The sequence below is a fragment of the Lepidochelys kempii genome, chromosome 18 (genome assembly GCF_965140265.1).
Source record: "Lepidochelys kempii isolate rLepKem1 chromosome 18, rLepKem1.hap2, whole genome shotgun sequence".
NCBI lineage: Eukaryota > Metazoa > Chordata > Testudines > Cheloniidae > Lepidochelys > Lepidochelys kempii.
This window is the reverse complement of record NC_133273.1, coordinates 20,512,098-20,536,919: the sequence shown is the minus strand read 5'-3', so window position 1 is coordinate 20,536,919 and position 24,822 is coordinate 20,512,098.

The following is a 24,822-nucleotide window of genomic DNA, read 5'->3' as shown; positions in this document are numbered from 1 at the left end:
GCGTCATCTCTCTTCAAAGGCCTCCACACCTGATGAGAGTCTATAGTCTACAAACACAACAATAACAATCAACAGTACTCAACACATGTACAGCAATTAGATTTTCAAAAGAGCTTAGGGTCAGATTTCCAATAGCTCAGGACCTACAAATGGGAACAAATTTCATTTCCGAAGTGCTGAGCGAAGAAGCAAAAAGAACCCACTAGGATCTCCCAAGCAAATATCTGAGTAAAGAAGAGATTGCAAGGAGCAGCAGAGAGAACAGTAGTCTAACCGTTTTGGAAGCCAGCACAATTCTGAAGAAGGAAGATCAGCTGACACACCCTACCTTAATTGGAATGGGCAGGTGCAAAGCTCAGTTTGCAAAAATGTGTTGTTATTTGGCTGTTTCCAGGCCCGCTGGCCAATAGGAAAACAGCCTATTTGAGCACTGAGCTGAGCACTTTCTGAAATCTGGCCCAACTTGCTTTCTGCAGCCAGGTCTGGCTTTTCTTTAAGTCAATGGAAAGCGGAGCTGGGCAGAACTAGATTTTTCATTTTGCAGGGAATTCTGCTATGTCAATATTTTCCCCCATTCTGCAATGGAATGAAAAGAAAACAAACAAAAATTGAAAATGAAAATGAAATTCTGAAAACAGGTTGTCTCGGGTCGACTGAAACGTTTTGTTTGGATAACAATCAAAATGTTTCATTCTGACTTTGACTTGTTTTTATTTTGTGTTATATAAAACAAAATTTTAAACCCTGAAATGGACAGTCGTTTGAAAATGAAAAACGGAAGCATTCCCTCCCCACACGGTCAGGAGACTGCAATGCTTTCGAAAATATGGCCTCCAAAACAAAAACCAACATGTTTCTGCAAAATGTTTTGTTTCAATTCATCAGCGTTTTCTAATGGAAAAACATTCCATTGGAAAATGCAACCAACTCTACTGGCCAGACGGCTGGCACAGGTGCTGGAACTAGGGGTGCTGGGGGGGCTGCAGCACCCTCTGGCTTGAAGTGGTTTCCATCACATTCAGGGTTTGCAGTCTGGTTCAACGGTTCTCAGCTCCCCCACTGTACACACTGTTCCAGCACCCCTGACTGGTGGGGGTGGCAGTGGGCTTTGATTCAGGCCCTAAACATTTAAAGCTACTGTATTTAAAGAAAGGATCGTTTTTCTCACAAATTACACCCATAGCTATGTATAAGGACTTTCTAGGCCTCTGCATTTTCCTTTCATCTCCCCTATTTCTATCCCTTTCTGTGGGCCCAATTCTCTGCACACTTATATGAATAACCTGACTCTCTAGTCTAATCCCATTGACCTGCTCATGTGGGTCAAGTTACACATACATAAATATTTGCACGATTGGGCCCTATGCTTGCAGGAGACCATTCAGTTCTCTTTTCCTGAAGATGTATCACATCCACGTCTGGCTAATCTTTCTTCCTAATCCCCACACCCAACGCCTCATTTAGTTTGGTCACCATCTCAATGCGCCTTTTCACTGTCAGCTCAGCAGAACTGCACACAACATCAGACATGCGGGCTCTTTATTAGGGGCATACTCTGGCTCGTGCCAGAATAAACTCAGTGCATACCTGCACACGCATTCCAAGATCTTGTGTGGTTTTCTTTTTTCTCTGCTGCCAGATATTATGCGGATCATGGTTTTAAAGCATTATTGACAATCGGTCCCTGGTCTGTTTCCTGCTCAGCGTTTTATATTGTGTTTCATGCATGGGGGCTAGAAGGCAGCCTTTGTGGTTATTTTTTGTCCCATATCTCATAACGTGAGGTAGTGGGAACTGAAAATGTTACATGGAGTGCAGTCCATCTTGGTACTCAGTTATTGATCTAATGCCAGCAGCACTGCTGGCCACTCCTAAAAATGGGCATGGGTCCATCTAGCCTGGAGCACTGGTTCGTCTGAACAAAACCAAAGGGTAAACCCTGTGTGTGCACAGAGAAAAGGAGAGAGCCAGCATTCAGGGCCTTGACCACAATGGAGCTGGTGTAGCTGTACTGCATGGGGAGATGTCAGACACACACACACACGTGGCTGTACTGCATGGGGAGATGTCAGACACACACACACACACACACACACGGCTGTACTGCATGGGGAGATGTCAGACACACACACACGCGGCTGTACTGCATGGGGAGATGTCAGACACACACACACACGCGGCTGTACTGCATGGGGAGATGTCAGACACACACACACACGCGGCTGTACTGCATGGGGAGATGTCAGACACACATACGCGCGGCTGTACTGCATGGGGAGATGTCAGACACACACACACACACGGCTGTACTGCATGGGGAGATGTCAGACACACACACGCGCGACTGTACTGCATGGGGAGATGTCAGACACACACACACACGGCTGTACTGCATGGGGAGATGTCAGACACACACACGCGCGACTGTACTGCATGGGGAGATGTCAGACACACACACGCGCGGCTGTACTGCATGGGGAGATGTCAGACACACACACACACACACGGCTGTACTGCATGGGGAGATGTCAGACACACACACACACGCGGCTGTACTGCATGGGGAGATGTCAGACACACACACACACGGCTGTACTGCATGGGGAGATGTCAGACACACACACGCGCGGCTGTACTGCATGGGGAGATGTCACACACACACACACGGCTGTACTGCATGGGGAGATGTCAGACACACACACGCGCGGCTGTACTGCATGGGGAGATGTCAGACACACACACGCGCGGCTGTACTGCATGGGGAGATGTCAGACACACACACGCGCGGCTGTACTGCATGGGGAGATGTCAGACACACACACGCGCGGCTGTACTGCATGGGGAGATGTCAGACACACACACGCACACGGCTGTACTGCATGGGGAGATGTCAGACACACACACACGCAGCTGTACTGCATGGGGAGATGTCAGACACACACACACGCGGCTGTACTGCATGGGGAGATGTCAGACACACACACGCGCGGCTGTACTGCATGGGGAGATGTCAGACACACACACGCGCGGCTGTACTGCATGGGGAGATGTCAGACACACACACGCGTGGCTGTACTGCATGGGGAGATGTCAGACACACACACACGCGGCTGTACTGCATGGGGAGATGTCAGACACACATACGCGCGGCTGTACTGCATGGGGAGATGTCAGACACACACACGCGCGGCTGTACTGCATGGGGAGATGTCAGACACACACACACACGCGGCTGTACTGCATGGGGAGATGTCAGACACACACACACACGGCTGTACTGCATGGGGAGATGTCAGACACACACACACACGCGGCTGTACTGCATGGGGAGATGTCAGACACACACACATACGGCTGTACTGCATGGGGAGATGTCACACACACACACACGGCTGTACTGCATGGGGAGATGTCAGACACACACACACACAGCTGTACTGCATGGGGAGATGTCAGACACACACACGCGCGGCTGTACTGCATGGGGAGATGTCAGACACACACACACACACACGGCTGTACTGCATGGGGAGATGTCAGACACACACACACGCGGCTGTACTGCATGGGGAGATGTCAGACACACACACACACGGCTGTACTGCATGGGGAGATGTCAGACACACACACGCGCGGCTGTACTGCATGGGGAGATGTCAGACACACACACGCGCGGCTGTACTGCATGGGGAGATGTCAGACACACACACGCGCGGCTGTACTGCATGGGGAGATGTCAGACACACACACACACGCGGCTGTACTGCATGGGGAGATGTCAGACACACATACGCGCGGCTGTACTGCATGGGGAGATGTCAGACACACACACGCGCGGCTGTACTGCATGGGGAGATGTCAGACACACACACACACGCGGCTGTACTGCATGGGGAGATGTCAGACACACACACACGGCTGTACTGCATGGGGAGATGTCAGACACACACACACACACGGCTGTACTGCATGGGGAGATGTCAGACACACACACATACGGCTGTACTGCATGGGGAGATGTCACACACACACACACGGCTGTACTGCATGGGGAGATGTCAGACACACACACACACAGCTGTACTGCATGGGGAGATGTCAGACACACACACGCGCGGCTGTACTGCATGGGGAGATGTCAGACACACACACGCGCGACTGTACTGCATGGGGAGATGTCAGACACACACACATACAGCTGTACTGCATGGGGAGATGTCAGACACACACACACGCGGCTGTACTGCATGGGGAGATGTCAGACACACACACGCGCGGCTGTACTGCATGGGGAGATGTCAGACACACACACGCGCGGCTGTACTGCATGGGGAGATGTCAGACACACACACGCGCGGCTGTACTGCATGGGGAGATGTCAGACACACACACACACGGCTGTACTGCATAGGGAGATGTCAGACACACACACGCGCGGCTGTACTGCATGGGGAGATGTCAGACACACACACGCGCGGCTGTACTGCATGGGGAGATGTCAGACACACACACACACACGGCTGTACTGCATGGGGAGATGTCAGACACACACACACACGCGGCTGTACTGCATGGGGAGATGTCACACACACACACACGGCTGTACTGCATGGGGAGATGTCAGACACACACACACACGGCTGTACTGCATGGGGAGATGTCAGACACACACACATACAGCTGTACTGCATGGGGAGATGTCAGACACACACACGCGTGGCTGTACTGCATGGGGAGATGTCAGACACACACACGCGCGGCTGTACTGCATGGGGAGATGTCAGACACACACACACGCGGCTGTACTGCATGGGGAGATGTCAGACACACACACACACGGCTGTACTGCATGGGGAGATGTCAGACACACACATACGGCTGTACTGCATGGGGAGATGTCACACACACACACACGGCTGTACTGCATGGGGAGATGTCAGACACACACACACACGGCTGTACTGCATGGGGAGATGTCAGACACACACACATACAGCTGTACTGCATGGGGAGATGTCAGACACACTTGCTCTGGCCGTGTGCCTTACTGTGCCTACCATTCCCTCTTCACTGGGGGGACAGGAAGGGGTAGGGTAGAGCAGGGGAAGTCTTCATCTGTCCGATTAGACTCACTTCACAGCCCCTTTGCACTGCCAACGCTGTTCAGAGCGACTGTATCAGGACCCAGAATCAGAAATGCAAGGTGGCCTGCTCTCATTTTTACAATTACTTTTCTGACCCTTAACCACATGTTGAGGGGCTGTATTCTCCTTTGATGCATATTTTTAAACCCCCGTTGCTGCTGGTGGGAACTGTGCACCATCGGTATCAGACGTTTAACACATCCATCGGGGTAGCAATCTTCTCCTGAGCATTGCCATATCCAGAGAATATACAGAGCCTCCCCGAACCTCTGAGAGCTTGAATAACTGACCACCAGGCAAATCACTTCAGACTGAAGATGCTCTCAGGCCTTCCTTTTGCACTGCAGAGCTAGGATATATTTCCCTTGTAGTGCCTTCCTATTTAAAGCATTTGAATGGCGATCTTTCTGTATTAATCTCTAGGAGGGTAATAATGTGCTATAGACAGGCTAAGTTGTCCTGGACTCCCCCTGCAAGCAATGGAGTGGGTAATTTTATACCAAATGTGCTTGTCTAAAAATATCTCACTTCTGTGTTTTTTGACCATATGCCCAGGATCATGAAAATTTTTCCATAGGAAAAAAAAAAACCCTGAAACCCATAACATGTTGGAATGATTTGACCACTTTCTTCTCAGGACATTCTCTCCTTTTTATAACATGGTGGGGTTTCTCCTGAATTTAAAACATCAATTTGGCCTAACATGAGGGGAGTGTTCATTCTTCCAAGCCATAAAAGATCTGAGACTATAAACGGTTGTTTCTTAAATGTTTCATGGCAAGAGGCATTTGCAGCATAACATTAACACAAAGTTTTCTGTAAAACAATCTGGGAAGTGTAATCTCTATAAGAGGTTTTTTATGCAGCGTGTCTAATTGTCCCTGACAATATGATTTTACATCAGGCACTTTTTTGTAAATTCAACACCACTCAAACTTTATAGCAGGTAACATTCCTTACAACTGCTAAAATCCTGACTGCCTCTAAATTACTGTTGTAATATGACTTTTTTTTAGTACAAAATATTGGGCCCAATTCTCTCCTGCCATGCAACTTGTGTCCTCGTTTACAACCATATAACATGCTTCCACATTGGAATTCTCCGCTCACTTCCATCAGCGGTAGCTTTCTACACCATTTTCCACAACCCCAGGTGCAAGATATTGATAGAAGCAGGCCCATTGCCATCATGCTAAGGGCAAACTGAGCGAAGCATTAGAGCAAACTGATGGATTTAGAGTTGGAGACAGTGAAGATGACTCATGGAGCCAAGTCTTGTGATACTTAAAAACTTAATGTTTTTCAAGCTGCAGCTCCTCCAGTCATGTGATTCCATGAGAATGTCAGCTTTCATTAAGAAAAAATACATTCTAGCACTCATGATTGTAAAGCTTGAAGACATGAATCTTAGAGACTCAAAATCCAGAAGGCAATTAAAAGGAACCCAAAATGCATTATTGTTTTTAAGTGTCATGATTATTTGGGGCCTGACTCAGGATTTTTAAATGCTTGGTTTTAGCAATACTGCAGAATGAACATTCATTCGATTGATGAGCACAGTATGGACCAGACAGTGATTTCTAACCAGCTTCCATTATGCATTCCTCAGTGCACATGAAATTCACATATTACAGGATAAAATGGAAAAGTAGGCCCCGATCCCACACCTGAAAGTATGTGGCAGACCACTGAGTCTATGTCATGCCCCAGTCTTGCAAGGAGCTTCATGTGCCCTGTCATAAATATAAAGGGAAGGGTAAACCCCTTTGAAATCCCTCCTGGCCAGGGGAAAGCTCCTCTCACCTGTAAAGGGTTAAGAAGCTAAAGGTAACCTCGCTGGCACCTGACCAAAATGGAGACAAGGAGACAAGATACTTTCAAAAGCTGGGAGGAGGGAGAGAAACAAAGGGTCTGTGTGTCTGTCTTTATGCTGCCTTTGTTGGGGATAGACCAGGAATGGAGTCTTAGAACTTTTAGTACGTAATCTAGCTAGGTATGTGTTAGATTATGATTTCTTTAAATGGCTGAGAAAAGAATTGTGCTGAATAGAATAACTATTTCTGTCTGTGTGTCTTTTTTGTAACTTAAGGTTTTGCCTAGGGGGGTTCTCTATGTTTAGAATCTAATTACCCTGTAAGGTATCTACCATCCTGATTTTACAGGGGGGATTTCTTTATTTCTATTTACTTCTATTTCTATTAAAAGTCTTCTTGTAAGAAAACTGAATGCTTTTTCATTGTTCTCAGATCCAAGGGTTTGGGTCTGTGGTCACCTATACAAATTGGTGAGGCTTTTTACCAAACCTTGTCCAGGAAGTGGGGTGCAAGGTTTTGGGAAGTATTTTGGGGGGAAAGACGTGTCCAAACAGCTCTTTCCTAGTAACCAGTATTAGTTTGGTGGTGGTAGCGGCCAGTCCAAGGACAACGGGTGGAATATTTTGTACCTTGGGGAAGTTTTGACCTAAGCTGGTAAAGAGAAGCTTAGGAGGTTTTTCATGCAGGTCCCCACATCTGTACCCTGGCGTTCAGAGTGGGGGAGGAACCTTGACATGCCCACACACAGCTTCCTGCACGACTGAGCCTCTCGTTTCATTGTCTGGTTCCCTTGCACTAGCACAAGGCAGTTGTGTCTGGGTTTCTCTCTGCAGGACCATCTTTTGATTATAAAAATGTTTTTTAAAAAACGTAACAACAAAATTCCTAGTTATTTTTATAAGATCTCCATTATCATCATCATCACATTTTTTAAATAATCCCAAACTGAAAAATGACTTGACTGTGTGTTTTTAAAACTAAATCCATACCTGGACAACATGTTTGATCTTTTCTGCGTTATGCTGAGCCTAGCATAGATTTCTGTCACGTATATTTAGTCAGAAATAGTGAATTAAACCAATAGGGGACCAGACTGCGATATTTTATTTACACTGAGTAGCACTTTATTCTATGGGAGTACTTGAAGAGGCAGGTACTATACTGCCTGAGTGAGAGGACAACAATCTAGCCCATAACAATTAAGAGAACAGCAGGAATAATATTCTGAAATACATTTGGAAGTGCCCCCCTCACCTGTAGGATGGCAATGATTTAAAGTATCACAAACTTTATAATACAGTCATCCCACCTCTGAGGTGTTTTGCCATAAATAAAAAATGGGCAACCATTAGATAGCCCTTAGCCAGCAGCCGTGTGCACTGACCCTGCAACAGGTAAGGGGTGTGCATACAAATGATCCCTCCATCCAGATTTGTTTTAGCAAGAAGTGGCCTGCCCCTGGGGGGTGAGACGCATGCCTCAAAAGGAAGAATAGACCACTTTACTGCCAGATGAGATTTGTTTTCTGCATTTCTGCGAGGGGAGAGAGAACTTGGGAGTTTCAAGTGTGGTACACGTAAGCACCAATGCATTTCAATAAAACTGTCCAGGCCAGTCCCTCCTTAGCCTATAGCATTTAACAAGCTCATAGCAAGCAGTGGAATGATTAACACAACCCTATTCCCTATGTTATGGTAACAGGGCATGGGTCTTGCAGCCCGAGACCTATTATATGACCATCAGTATCTTGTTTAGGGAAACCTGTTGTCTCTCAGGAAGATGCATCTCTGGCTATGTCTACACTACAAGCTAGGGGTGTGATTTCCCAGCTTGCGTACAGGTACTCGCACTCGCTGTCATCCAGCTAGCACGAGTGTAAACAGCAGTGTAGCTGCGGGGGCCTGGGAAGCAAAGACAGAGCTTAGCCGTGCCAAGTACAACCCACCTGAACCCGACGGGTAAGAACTCGACCCAGCTGCACCGAGCCTCCATAGACCCCACCCACGCTACCACAGCAACACGGCTCTTTATGCTCAGGCTAGCTCGAGGAGAGCGAGCCGGGGAATCACGCCCCTCGTTGTGCTTGTGAAATCGCCTCTCTTGTGCCCTCCACAGACTCAGAGAGATCTAGGGTCCTGGGCCCTTACATAAGTTGAGAGTGCTCAGCACTGCATTGCAGTAGGAAGACACGCAGGTCCCTCTTGACTATTGGCCTGGGGCGGCTCTGCTTAACTCCAGGGACACTCAATAATAATACCTATTTCTTATATCATGCTTTTAAGCCCTGGATCTCAAAGCCCTTCTCAATCTTTTTACCGCATTTATTCTCACTAACCTGTGAGAGAGGGAAGTGCTATTCTCCCCATTTTACAGGGAGGGAACTGAGGGCCAGCAATTTGCCCAAGGTCAGACAGGAACTTTATAGAGGAGGAGGGACTTGAACTCATGTCTCCCAAGTCTTGGTTAACTATGGTACCATCCTTCTTAAATAAGAGGGGACAGGGCCAGTGATAGAAACTGTGAAATAACCAAAGCGGGTAATAACGTCAGGGTTTGAGAGGCTTAACAGAAACCAAAATGAGCGGGCAGGGGGATTGAAGGAAGTTACTTAGTCCCTGCTTGATGAAGGAGTAAACCTACCACACACACAATGACTCCAAGGCCAATACAGGAAAGTTGTGATAATGACTAAAAATAAACAAACCTTCCTTGTGACAAGTTTTTGACCGGGGCCAGCTGTAGCAGGCCAAGGGGTTAGAGCTCAGGAGTGCTGTTGGTGATTTGCTTTTCTATTTAAACTTGGTGTATTCTACCATGTATTTCACAAAATGATTCACACAGGAATCATACATGAGAAGGGAAATGCAGATTTGAATTTAAATAGGTTAGCAATTTTTTTTTCATGGAGAATAGCCACAGTACACTGGAAAAATGGAGATGTCTTCCTGACAAAATTGGCCGTGGTGTGGGAAATAGAGAAACTGTGCAAGAAAAGAAAAAAAAAATCATACTCTATTCACCGTACTAGCTAACTCTGATATCTTTACTTGCAACATGTAATTCAATCACTGGATGTCTCTATATGCAGTGTAGTGTTTCAAACAGGTTGTGATCTTTAGTGAATCACAGAGACAAAGCTGGAACTTGAACTGCGTGGAAGCTGGCTTGTTTGTGTCTGTGTCTGTAGCTGTTTTCTTTAATAATTACCTCTTCTTTCAAAAGAATCATAAGTCCATATAGCATGACAACCTGTGATCTCATCACATCTCACTTTAGATTACTCCTATACAAAATCCATTATTGACATCATCCTAAAGCTGTAATGTGTGTGTTCAAGTGCTCAGATATTACAGGGATTGATGTTATACAAAACCATGAGATAGATCATTGATTGATTAGATAGACAGACAGACAGGTATTATACCATTAGAGGTGTTGCTTTCAGTTGAGATGTGAAGCAGGTTTTAGAGGCATTAGATACAATTTCCAATCTGGGAAATTCTGCCGAGCTGAATCCCCACCGGAAGTTTCAACTGGCATCCTGTGCTAAACTCCAGTGTAAAAATACAGGTTATGAAACAGCTGCCATAGTTCATCAAGTGATGGTTTCTTTTCAAGGTGGGATGATGTGGTTCTTTTTTTGGAAAATGTGTAAAATCGCTTTGAGGTGAACATTAATTAATTATTAATTTGACTTCCAATGGGATAAAACCCTGCTTCTAGCCAGGGTTCTTATGAGCAAGCTGAGTTGTAATCTGTATTACCTGATCAGCCAGTGAACAGACTAGAATCTTAGTAGATCCCCTGGGTGAAAAGAAAAGGAGTACTTGTGGCACCTTAGAGACTAACCAATTTATTTGAGCATAAGCTTTCGTGAGTTACAGCTCAGCTGTCTCATGCAGCCAGCATCCAACATGCTGTCCTCTGAGTCCTGAGATGCACAGAATTACAAACGCTCTAGCCTTTGTTGGGAGAGATATTTGTTTTCCAGAAGCAGGGAAATCTCTTGTGGTTCTTCTCTTCCATACCCCCTTGCAATATAGCAGGAGTGCACTAATTATACCTACACCGTGGTCCTTAGGAGTTACTTTAACGGCAGTAAGTCTGACACATAAGGAACAGTCCATTTATGAATATTTCTTACAAGAAATTCTTTAAACCCACAAATTTTAATCTGGAGAAAGTTGGAAAACTCCAGACCACTACACTGTTAGCAGAGCTAGGGAGGCTGAGGCAAAGAGGGTCAGTCCCATTAGCAGCCAGATTAATATGTTTTTTTAACATGGTGTCTCTCTAACCATGACCATTCCACTCCATGGAGATTTCATTCCGATCCCCATCCTTGGGGTGTATTTATACAACACGAGGGATTGTGGCCAAACTTGCTTTGCCAGGCTCGGGTTCTGGAACCTGTGAATTAATATCTGATTCATATTTTTTTTTAAAAATCAAAACAAAACAAAAAGCCCCACCTTTCGTTCCACTCCCTACCGCTTATAAAATATGACTTATAAAACTTTACGGGCCCTGTTGCTCCAAGGGTCTCATTCCAAAGCAGAGTATGCAAAACCCAGCCATTTTTATAGTATGGCACAAAAGGGCTCGGGCTGTGAACAGGGCTTCAAATAATTCAGAAACAGGATCCAGCCTGCAAATGGACCACACAGCCTGGCCTGGGTTGCTCAATGGCAGTGAATGGATTTATGCCTGAAACAAATAGACCAGTAGTAAAACACAAGCCTCCTTTCTACTAGGAAAAAAGCTCTGCCATACAGGTCAGAAAGAGAGTGACCCTCATAAGGCACCATGCACGCACTATAAAAATGGCAAGAGCAGCTGTCTCCTGGAAGGCATGGCCAAGCATGAGTGTCTTTTGCTAGAGTTAATGGAATCTCCAAACTAGTCAACAAAACTGGCCTCTGCTTGAGAATCTTGTTAACTTGCTGCTAAAATGTGAGTTGTATTCCACCGTTAGGAGTAAATAGAATGATCCTTTCTTTAGAGAGGGGTTTGGGCCACTGGATACAGAGCTCATTGGCTCATTTGGGTGCAGGAAGCACCGTAATATTTGCAGTGAGCACATCATCTCTGAAAAGTACAGAGAGTAAAACCAGCCCTATTCAGCAAAGCTCATAAGCAGGTCTTTAGCTTTAAGCACAAGATAAAATCCCATTGCCTTTAATGGGATTGAAGCAGGGCTCTGTCTTGCTTTGAATAGAGTTGGATTTAAGCACGTAGTTAAGTGCTTTGCTGAGCTGGGATTTAAGGGAGAGAAATAAGGGACTCCCAGCCTCCCTTCTTGAGGATCTCCATGTTCTGGTGCCCATAAACATAGAGAGGTTATAGGGAGTTTTGTGTTTGTAACACAATACTAACTCAAGCAAGTTTCACACAGTGGTGAGTTTGATTGTGAATATTTTGCACAGCCCTGCACGAAACATCATCCTATCAGCTTCTCGCTCTCTCTTCATGTTTATTTTTCTTACATAGAAGGAGGCAGATTCATCCATGGCATAGCCTCACTCATGTTATACCTCTGGGCCCATGTTTAGAAATGGTATCCCATGCTGTATCTGCCCTTCTCCATATCATTGCAAAGTCAGTTTCTTTCTCCAGCTGGTCTAAACTAGTTTCCCCTTAGATTTATTTTTCACTTATTCAGCACGTAGGTTTTCTTAGCACATAATTCAATTATTCATTATCTTCTTTATTTTTTTCCTGGGGTGGAAAAGTTACAAAAAGGCTTCCGTCTTGAATCAAGCATTTTTATGGTTGGGTATTCATTTTTAAAATGTACCATTAACCCAGAGTAAATATATGTTCCATTGTTAGTCTTATTGTTTTTGAATTTGACTTGTTTTACAGAAGATGAACCATAGAACATATTTTATATTGACTTATTTTATATAAACAAGTCAGATTAAAAAGAATAAGACAAAGCATAGAAATAGATATATATTTCTTATTTTGCCCTTAGCTTTCTTTCTGATATTTGGTCTTATTTTTTGTCAAGGGTCCTAATTCAGCAAAGCACTTAAGAATGTGCTTAACTTTCCGTTTATGCTTAAATCCATCCTTGTTCGGAAAGGCACTTAAATATGTGCTAAACTGAATAGGGAGGGACTTGAGCATATGCTTAAGTGTCTTACTGAATTGGGGCCCAGTCATTTAATATTAAAATCACAGGGTCATTGAAGGGTCAAAAGAAGAAACTGTTTGGTTTTGTTCAGGCATTTCACCTTTACAATCAGCAAGGAATGCACAGCCAAACCACGCAGCGGCAATGAAAGCTTGGACCCCCCGTAACCTTAGGACTAGTCTAGCTAGTGAATCACATAGTGTGTACAAGGTGATTCAGGGACTATAGCCCTCTAACCTTGATGTGTGTGCATGCCCAGCATTAATGAGTGTGGTATGCAATGCACAGATATGAAAACAAAGCAGCTCCCCAATGGTAAATAGGCAGTATTTATTAGAAAGATACAAAAGTTTAATGTACTCTCTTTTTGCCAGGGCATCCTGTATAAAGCCTTTTTCCTGACCACTTGTCCATAAAGAACCTTCTCACAGGAGCAGACCCTGTCCTAGCCAAAATTTAAACTTAATTGCTTAAACTTTCCCCAAGAGTTTCAGGTGGATGTGGTGGTCACCACCTCTCATCCCAAACTGTTGCAAAGACTTCCTATGCACTATTAAAAAGTGGCTCCCTCCCATTCCAGAGGGAGCTATGTTTCCATGGCAGGTTAAGTGCTTCTTGTATATACAGGATCCAAACCTGTTATTGTTGAATCCAACAGAAGTTTTGTCATTGACTTCAACTGGAACATGCTGGGGCTCATCACCTATGAAACACTTTGGGATCCTTCAGGGTGAAAGAAACTAGCCAATGTGCTCTCATAATCATGGATTACATTTAATATTATTTATAGAAGGTCTTGGAACAGCCTGGAAACCCAGCATCCAACAGCCACTCGGACCATTCCAAAACTGGAACTGTTTGCAGTGATTTTTGAAGTCGCCTCTTCCCTAGTAATCACTGTGGCAATGATGCCATGGCAGTATTTTCCTGACTCCTGTAGCTGGTTTGGGCACCTTATAAATAAACACATGATTCGTTTTTCCCAGGTTCTGTTGCTGCTTTTTTTTAAAGCCAGTATTGCAGAGAGTGAAAGATACCAGAACTGACAGAGCAAAAGTTTGAAAAGAGTCTAAAATCTGGAACATGGGAATTTCCATCAAAGGTCCATTTCTAGAGTCCATGAACACCTACAAAGGTTCCACAATCTAGAAACTATGAAGTTCCATCAAGGCTGTAAGGTAAGTGTAGAACTGAAACGGCAGGGAGGTGCCTCTCTCAGAAGTATCAGGCATTGGTGCTCACAGGTAGATGATGGACTTAATGGAGCAGTAGTCTGATCAGTATACTTCCACATTATAAGCCCGTATGGTACCTTACCTGACAAGTTAAGAATGTTTTCATTTACAATAATAATAATTCCACAGTCTCACTGTGTTTTTATTAATAAGCATTTTCCTTGTTATTTTTAAAAAGGCAAAGGTTTAGTCTAAGATTAAAGAAATATTGCACGGTAAAAATACAGTGCAATGGGGTTTTTCACGCTCAAGGCAGATTCATCCCAAGTATAACTCCACTGGGAAGAAACAGGAATAAATTTGGCATAATATTCTCACACTCTGAGCTTGGTGTTATTTTCCCAGACGTTGGCAAAGGTTTGACAATCTAATTGCTGCAAAGGAACACAATACAATCTAGGGGACGATTTGGGGTTGAAGGTAAAGGCCACTTGCTCCTGTACCATTATTTTGTCAACTTGTGTTAAAAAACAAAGCAATTGAAGATTAAAACATGTTTAAAGTTAAGGATAGAACAAAAGCAAGGAATTTCACTCTTAAATTTTCCACTCGTGTTTTTCTTTCCCCTTCCCCCCGCTGACATTGTAGCACAGTGTGACACAATGATGTATTTTATTTATTTTTAAATGCACTCACCGCTCGGTTCTTTGGTATATACAGAAAGTATGTCAAAGAATACACAGTTTGATATCCTTATAGTCATGCACCACCACTCCCTTTGGGCAAAAGTCTGTGTGAATAGATTAACTTTCCCCACTGTACCCTGAAATTTAAGAGACTTGGGGTCTCTGACTAGTGGGAGAAGCTCCTTCCAAAAAATGCTCTATGCCAAGCTGCCAAGTCCAGATGTTCAAACCTGAGGACTGTTAGCAAGAGTTCAATGTCTTCAGTGTCAGACCAGCACATAGGAACAGGGTAAATCTCACTCATAGCCAGGACCCAAATTATACAGGACTTCACAGAACATGGCCAACACCTTGAACGGCACAAAGGATCAAAGAGAAGCCATGGCATTCTTCAGAGAATTGCTGCAATTCGTACCCTACACCAGAACCCCCAAGCAAGCAGGAAGCACAAGCTAAGTTTCTGGTTGTTGCTGACAGAAGCCCTTGAAGACAGATTGCAAGGATCCAGTCTGCAGATCATAAAGGCATGAGCACCTGTGACCCGGGTCACACCAGAGAGACCTCTGTGATTCCTGCAGTCCTCAGCTGCCATGGGGTACGGTCAGGTGGCCGTGGCAGCTTTGTAACCAACTTCCTTTCCGTTTCCCTTTGGCTAAAGTCATATCCTCTGCGTTATAATTGGAGTTTTGAGTAACACCATTGGTACCATTTTGAATACCTATATTTTGCCTGCAAGATGTGTGTACATCCATTGTGTAAGCAACTCCACACATTTGCGCACGACAAACAGCTCGTATGTATGGACAGACATCCATACATACGAGAATTCCCATGTACAAACCCCTGCATTGCACGCACACACAAATGCGAGAATGCTGTGAGTTCCCATCGGCACAGTACAAGTGCAGATTCTGTGCAAACATTTGAAAATTAATACAGTTGATGCATTTATCTCCTATAACAACGTCAAGATTGTAAGAGCTTTGGAGCAGAGACCTTGTCTATGACTTATTCCATGAAGTGCCTAGCACACTTTTGTAATAATAACTAATAACCACAATATAATAGAGCATGCCAGGTTTATGTGCAACACTGGGGCAGATGTAAAACCATGTACACTGAATCCTACATCCCATGGATACAGATGTCACACGTGTCTCGGTCATTCTGCCGTGCATGCCCACATCAGCTAGGAAGTCAGACTACTTAAGAGTCTGAGTGGCTCAGTGATGTCACTCTGCCCGGAGAAGGCTGTAAAAGCTCGCTGAGTTGATGGTTCAAGCAGTCGCAGGCCTTTCTCATTACCGAATAGATATAACTCCGAAATTATAATAATGTCATTTATTTCATTGCAAAAAGTCTTTATGCTGGTGTTTTATACCCGACATGTGCTCTATAAATATTTCCATAAAAACATATATTAAAATACAAAGTTGGCAAAAAGAAATCAAAAGGCAGAAAAAAAGCATGCAGTTAAACAAACATCGTGGCCATAAGCCCAGGAACAGTTAACAATAACAACCCTGCCAGTCAGGGCGATAGGCATTGCTGACTGTGTTTTGAATTACACTGGGAACAAGTTATGACCTGAGCGCAAAGATTAGCCATGGGGAAGTTCTGATATCTCAGACACCACAGCAGGGTCATGAAAACCTGGCTGGTGCGTCTTTCTAGGCTTTCACACTTTGTGTATTATTGTATCTAATCGCTTTCCTTTGCTAAACTGTCAGCCCAAGGCTTCCCCACGCCATGTTCCCTTTTTTTAATTTAAAGTTTCTCTGTCATCATTTCAGAACCCCTTTGTGCTAATACAAGCAGATAGGAAGCAACAGGTCCTCTCAGTGAGGGCTTATGGTCTGAATAGACAAGTCAGACAAAGGAAGGATTACAGATGGAGAACTGAGACTCAGTGAGCAGAGCAAGTGGCTTCCCAAGGACACACAGTTTGTGGCTGAACCCAGATCTCTAAATCTATGATCTGTGTGATGCAGGAACTCAGATCAGATGATCACAACCGTCTCTTCTGGTCTTAAAGACTATGAAGGTGTGGACAGCTGCTGAGTCTCCTTTTCCTGGAAGCCTGAACTGTGGCCCTTCAGGTACCAAAGCGCAGGTCTGACAAACTCTGAAGTGACTGGATGACTTTGCAGTTGGGCTACCAGCAAACAACAGGCGTCGCTCATGTTGACCTAATGCCCTGAAAACAAAATCCTGTTTCCCAAGCCAGCCGCACTGTAAATGCGCCTTACCAAGCTGACTTGTCAGATCAGTTTGTCTACAAATATGTTCACACTTGGAAATCTCTCCCCACATGAGCCACCAATCCATTAAACATACAGCTCTCTGGTTTCCCCATCTCGCTCTCAGTACACCTTTTCCATCCTTACATAAAAGAAATGTTTTTCCTTTGTCCCAAGCAAATGCCTATTCCACATTTTTGCATGTTTTAAATATTCACGCATATGAAAAGAGGCTATAAAAACATTGCCTGGTTTATTTATTATTTACCGTGTGCACTCCTCTCCTGCCACCCCCACTAGGAGATCAAAATAAAAAACTTTTCTTTTTTGCATTTTCGCTGCATTTTATTTCCATTAGTCTGCTCGTTAAAGTTTAAAAACGGCTTTGTTTCTCAATGGTTAAGATTTATATGTCTGCCTGTCAAGGGAAATAGTTGTACTTGGTGAGATGATGGTGAGGGCGGGGGGGAAACACAGGGAACTGTTGGCTTGTCATACAGGGCTCCAATGGCTATCTAGAAATCTTAAATTATGCCAACGTGGCTGCCAGAGGGGCTTAGAGCATCAAGATTCACATGTGCCCCTGGCCTGCTTTCCAATACAAACTAACCCTGATCTTTGAAAGAGGCTGGCGTTCAGACATGAAGCCTGCAGCTATTAAAGGGGTACGTGGGAGGGCACATTATTCCCCAGGAAATATCTGCCACATGTCACTCACTCCACAATAAGCAGTCATGAAGGACTGAACTCACAGATCTTAAACCAGAAGGTGCCATTTTATGATTATCTAGCCTGACCTCCTGCACAACAGAGGCCAAAGATGGTCACACAATAATTTTAGCATCAAGCCCAGCACTCCTGCCTGGGCTATAGCGTTTCTTTTAGACAGACATCCAGCCTAGACTGAAAGACTGTAAGTGATGGAGAAGTTGCCACATCCCTAGGTAAGTTGTTCTAATGGTTAATTTCCTTCACTGTTAAAATGTGCTCTTTATTTCTGTATTCTGTTACCCTTGCTCTGGTTGAATTGTACTTTAGATCACAGGTAGTCCCATTCACTCCGAGATTACTTGTAGAGTAAGGCCCTGTTCAGTGAGAGTTAGGGTATCTGAATCTGGCCCTGAATAATTTGCTGGTCCTAATTCTTTTAGGTGTCCACTTTGTACAGCAAATTAAAAATATATTCTGAATCAAGTCTGAAGAGTGCCACACTGATAGTCCTGGAGAGTGGAGCCATCCCGCTATCTAGAGCATACAACATGCGTAGGCAACATTAAACTTCCCTACACCATCCTCACCAAGATATTTCAGTGCTGACCTAGAGGCACCACCCCTCCGGATGGCAGGAGAGCTCAGTCTTCGTGGGCCACTCAGAATTTGGCCTTTCGCTGACACTGCTAACAAAGGCGCCAGATGGCACAATAGTTTTTGCAAGCTGGGCATCTTTCCACTCGGAAGTGGATTGAGACCAACACCTCTGTTCACAGCCATAACTACCTACGTGGTCTGGATTCAAATGATTGACCTAGCACAAAAAGATCTGGATCCTATAACCTGTACTGCCATTAAAATGCTCAGCTGTCCTAGTAGCTGGTTGGCAAGAACATGTTCCATATGCTAGACTCTGACACCAGTGACATATTGTGAAAAAATATTTCAGAAAAGATAGGTGAGATTACTAGATTTGTACGTATTTATAATGATGTCATAACATACAGCACTTCGTAAAGCGTCTAGTACATTGTTGGTGAGATACAAATACTACGTTATTATATGTTGGAGAGAGAAATCTTGTACTGGGTGAATTAAAATGTCTTTTATGTTTTGCTATTTTATTTAGGCTTGTACACTGCACCCATAACCTTGGACTCTCAATGTCCTTTTCTAACTTTTATGAAACATCCCTACGTGCGATTACAACCATTAAAAACCACCATCAAGGGTCTCATTCGGCTCTCACTTTCACCAGTGTAAATCAGTCAATTAAGTTGCAACCAGTGTGAAAAGAGAACTAAGCCCTCAGGACATGTAGGGTCTGATCTCACAGAAGGTAAATCAGGAGTCACTCCATCAACTTCAGTGGAGTTACACCAATTTAAAACCAGCATAAGTGAATTCAGAATCGGGAAACTTTCCTGGGCCCTAATCTGGTGAATAAGGACACTGAACATGTTCCATAAAGTTCACAGGCCTTTCCATGATTGGGCCCTTTATCTCAGTAATTTGCATATGATTGGCTAGGCAGAACTTGGCAGACCCCCATCACACCATCATGCAATTATCTAAATTATACATTTTTTTAAATATGAAACCAGATGATACTTCCCTTTCCCAGCAGCACAATCTACAGACTAGGGACCGAATGGCTAGGCAGCAGTTCTGCGGAAAAGGACCTAGGGGTGACAGTGGACGAGAAGCTGGATATGAGTCAGCAGTGTGCCCTTGTTGCCAAGAAGGCCAATGGCATTTTGGGATGTATAAGTAGGGGCATAGCGAGCAGATCGAGGGACGTGATCGTTCCCCTCTATTCGACATTGGTGAGGCCTCATCTGGAGTACTGTGTCCAGTTTTGGGCCCCACACTTCAAGAAGGATGTGGATAAATTGGAGAGAGTCCAGCGAAGGGCAACAAAAATGATTAGGGGACTGGAACACATGAGTTATGAGGAGAGGCTGAGGGAGCTGGGATTGTTTAGTCTGCAGAAGAGAAGAATGAGGGGGGATTTGATAGCTGCTTTCAACTACCTGAAAGGGGGTTCCAAAGAGGATGGCTCTAGACTGTTCTCAATGGTAGCAGATGACAGAACAAGGAGTAATGGTCTCAAGTTGCAGTGGGGGAGGTTCAGGTTGGATATTAGGAAAAACTTTTTCACTAAGAGGGTGGTGAAACACTGGAATGCGTTACCTAGGGAGGTGGTAGAATCTCCTTCCTTAGAGGTTTTTAAGGTCAGGCTTGACAAAGCCCTGGCTGGGATGATTTAGTTGGGGACTGGTCCTGCTTCGAGCAGAGGGTTGGACTAGATGACCTTCTGGGGTCCCTTCCAACCCTGATATTCTATGATTCTATGATTCTATGAATCCTCCAAATGCTGGCCTTTGTCAGGCTTGCACGTGGCTGGTTTGGGCAAACTTGGAGTTACACATGAGCTGTTTGCTCAGCCCTAAGAACTACAGAGCGACAGGAGACTCCTGGAATGGGGAGTTCCAATACCAGTTACAGGGAACCTTGTATCGCTCCCTGTAAGTATCGTATAGTTTACTGTGTGAGGGACTGTCAGATAAGAACTAAAGAGCAAACCCCTGGCTCTGTGGAAAGATTAAAGACCCCTTCCTAAGGGTTGGAGTTTGCTCTGGTGTCTTGGCCCAGATACTCCCTTCCTTCCCTGCTATACATGAACCTGTATCCCCAAAACACTTTACAGTGTTAAAAATACGTGGCAAGTGATATGCAGGGAAGTAGTTAATGGGGCTAAGAGCTTAGAGCACAGGGTGGGGAGTCAGGAGCTTTGGGTATTCTTACCACTGCTGTCAACGTCCCCCTGTGTGCCCTGGGGCCAGTCAAGCCACCTGAGTTTCAGTTTCCCCACATGAGAAATGGGATAATGATGGGGTGTGGGGTGACTTATCTGGTTAATATTTGAAGTTGGGCTTGTGGTTATGGCACTGGACTAGGTACCATTCCTGATTTTGCCACGGACTCCCTGTGGAACCTTGAACAAGTCACTATGGCCTTGTGCGGCCACCACTGAAATCAATAGGAATGTTGCCAACAATTTCAATGGGAGCAGAACCAGGCCTATCACTTCCTTGTGCCTCAGTTCTCCCACCATTTGTCTTGTCTGATTAGAACGCAAGCTTTTTGGGGCAGGGCACTCGTATGATGTGTTCATACAGTGCCTTGCACAATGAAACCTCTAGGCACTACTGAATACAAATAATAAATAATGATAATAATTAATGATGAAGTGCTTTCCAACTCTCAGAGGAATGTCACTAAAGAACTGCAAAGTAGACACACACACACGTATATGTATGTATAAATTTACCAGATTACCTAGTGGAAGGAAAGGCCCGAGGGAGACGCTGGCAGACAGAGAGAGCAGGGAAACCCAAAGAATAAGATATTCTGGAACATTTCAGTCTCCTATTGACTCAGAAGATTGGAGCAGACAGGTACATCCCAAAGACAGCATGGTAACAACGTGGGCCAAGTTCTAGCACGCAGCAGGACTGTCTCATTTTAATCTGTCCAGAATTGGCAATGCTGCCTTTATTTGCTTGGCTCATTTGAATTGTAAAACACCTTTAAATGTTAATTGGTAAAAGGAAATAGGCCCTATTGTATGGCAATGGTCATATTTAATTTTAACAATGCTGAATGTGGTTTTAAACAGGTAAAATTTTCTATGGTTTGGAGAGAGGGGTAAATCCAGGAAAATCTGTTCTGGAAATATATCCTCTGATTTTTCACTCATTTAGCTCTGCTTGCATTCACCCCCTCTTTGTGCCTGCCTTTCTGCAAATGTTTGTGTGATTGGTGCACAATTTCATGGTTAGCAAATTTCAAAGTTGCATGTCTGAGTAGTGTTGGAAATTGTGCATATGCAACAATTCACACTATTCCAGTCAGCTCAGGGAAACAGCATCAGGAGCTAGACTTGCCAGAGAACTCAGGCCCAGATTTTCAAGGGCTCAGCACCCACAATGAGCCTGCAGAAGAGCTCAGCTCCCCACTGGCCATTTCTTTGGGTGCCTCGCTCTTCAAAAGTGTTCAGCATCTAGTGGTCCCACCGTGACACTCATGGCTGGATTGTCAAGAGAGTTCATTGTGTTCTTGAAAATCTGGCCACTTGTTTAGGTGCTGTAGAGAGATGAGCTCTTCTGCAAATCTGGGATGAAATCCTGGCCGTAGTGGGAGTTTTACCATTGACTGCAGTGGGGCATGCTGAGCGGTCTTAGAAATTTGGCCCTGTGTGTTTTAACTGACGAAGCACAACTAAGAAACACACTTGACATTGTTGAATGCATATTACCGAATACTCACAGCAAACTTCTGATGGTCAGTGCATGAACTCAAAATGTTTGGGGGTGGGGCAGTTGGATTTGAATAAAGGCATTTGAGAAAATAATCAGGAAGCCCTCAGGTATGACTTATCTTAATTACATAGAACCTGATTCAAGCAAAAACAACCTCCAGTAAAAGCAAAAAGATAAGAAATCTATAATCTTACATGCATAACTGAATTTCAGGGAAAGTGCTCACAATTTTAGTACAGGCAAAATCTGGCTGAGCCAGTGATGGGGTGGGGAGGAGGGAGGGAGGGGGAGTGGATGGGGCCTGGAACGACTTGTAGGAACTTTACCACTAGCCTAACCCCCACCCCCTTCCGCAAACACACTTCACAAGGGTTTTTTTGATGAGTTATTTGGTTGGGTTATTTTGTCCCTGATTATGCTGCATTTATAAACTATCACATCTTTCTGGAGAAATAGCTCTCTGACTCCCTCTAGAGAGATTTGTATGATCTTCACAAATGCAGGAATCTAGGCGTTGCTCCCCATTTGTGTATACAGTCAATGGGCTGCTGACTTGGTTTTTGATGTGTTGGCTCTTTAATACATTCTAGAATTATCTGAATCATTTGCAACTGCACAGCTGGGCTAGTAGTCTATTGAAAGGGCTCTTTGATGATATTTACACTAACTTTTGCTTCCATTACGGTTGTACATACCACATGATCAGCCTCTCTTAACATGTGGTCTGTTTGGAATCAAGAATAACAATTATACTTCGCAATTACAGCCCTACAAAGACATTTACTAATCTACCTAGAATCCCAGAGATGCAAAGAAATGAAACCTACATAGAAACAATATGTGTTATCTAAACTTTTACAAATTCTGTTCACATTTCAGGCAAAGGTTCAGGTTGGTTCAGAACTCATTAGCCCAATATCTTCCAAGTCTCCCTTTAAACTACTAAGAAAATGCAAAAGTGTACGCTGCGTCCCAGCAAGGGCTCAGCCTCAAGGGAACTCTGCTAGAGGGGCAATGTTGTCCAGCAGCTAGTATCCTGCAGCAAGGCCTCTGGAACCCTGCACTCTAATCCTGGCTCTGCCGCTGACTTCTTGTTTGACCTCGGGCAAGTCACTTCACTTCTGTTTCTTCACCAACCCTTTGTCTGTCTTATCTATTTAGATTGCAAGTTCTTCAGGGCAGGGGTGGCTATGTGTGCGTACAGCGCCTAGCACAACGGGGCCCCAATGTTGGTCAGAGACTCTAGATCAGTGGTTCTCAACTGTGGTCCACCGCTTGTTCAGGGAAAGCCCCTGGTGGGCTGGGCCAGTTTGTTTACCTGCCACATCCACAGGTTAGGCCAATCGCGGCTCCCACTGGCTGCGGTTCACCGCTCCAGGCCAATGGGAGCTGCAGGAAGGGAGGCCCACTCATCCCACAGCCCACACCCCACACAGCCCCCATTGGCCTGGAGCGGCGAACCGTGGCCAGTGGGAGCCGCGATCAGCCAAAGCTCCGGACGTGGCAGGTAAACAAACCGGCCCGGCCTGCCAACGACTTTCCCTGAACAAGTGGTGCACCACAGCTGAGAACCACTGCTCTAGATGCTACTGCAATACAAATAATAAAATATAATTTATGTGAAGAATTCTGCCCATTTATCTGGTTTGCTATTTACTTGAATTTCAAGAAAATGTTTGGGATAATTCCATGACATTTTTCATCTATTTTGTTTACGCATTGGCTTGCTATTGGAGCCCTGTTGATTTATTGCTATTGGTCCCATCTACCATTCAACACTCTTTTAGTTCTCCGGTTGGATGAGCAAAACTCTTGTAATTAGATATTAGTTGTGAATGCTTGTCAAGAGCAAATTTTAAAGTTTGCTGTCTGCAAGTGTGTGAATGTGCAAGTTTAAACTTTTGGCTTTTCATCGCCATTCATGCTAGTAAATCTAATTCACACAATAATTCATGAGGCGAGAACAAAAAAAATGATTGTGAACACAAAGGGAAGATCTTTAAAAATGTGAACAAATGTTTGGGAACCTGTTTTTGTGGCTTTGGCCCAGTTCTAGTTAGTGTTACACTGACTGTGTTCATCATCACTCTGCCAGGTTATTAGCTATTCAGGTGGTAAATAGTGCATTATACTGAGTGCTTGCTTGTTGATTTCAAGACTGTTTTACATTCTCCGCCACTCTTTCTGGTGCCAGCATATACAGAAATCAGGACCATACCCCAACTGCTGAGAGCAGAAAATCATAAAGTTTTCAGGAGAAATAAAGCTACAGTGATAAACTTCCTTAACTCTCTGTGCATCTGTCTGAGGTGTATCTAAAATACCTGTAACCTTGGTGTATCTCACTATCATGTGCCATGAACAGACACTCAGTGCGATACGCCTTCAAAGCTGTTCTTTTACTTGTATACGAGTGGGCCAAAGTCCTCGACCTGAACAGTGCAATAGCATCAGGTTCATTCAAAGCCCCTCCTGTAATGCCAAAAAAGCTGTGAAACAACAGATCCCAGGGCAGCAACGTTACACTGGGAAAATCTGAAGTCAGCTGTCTCCTCTCCGAAGCATCCAAGACAAACAATAACAGGAAA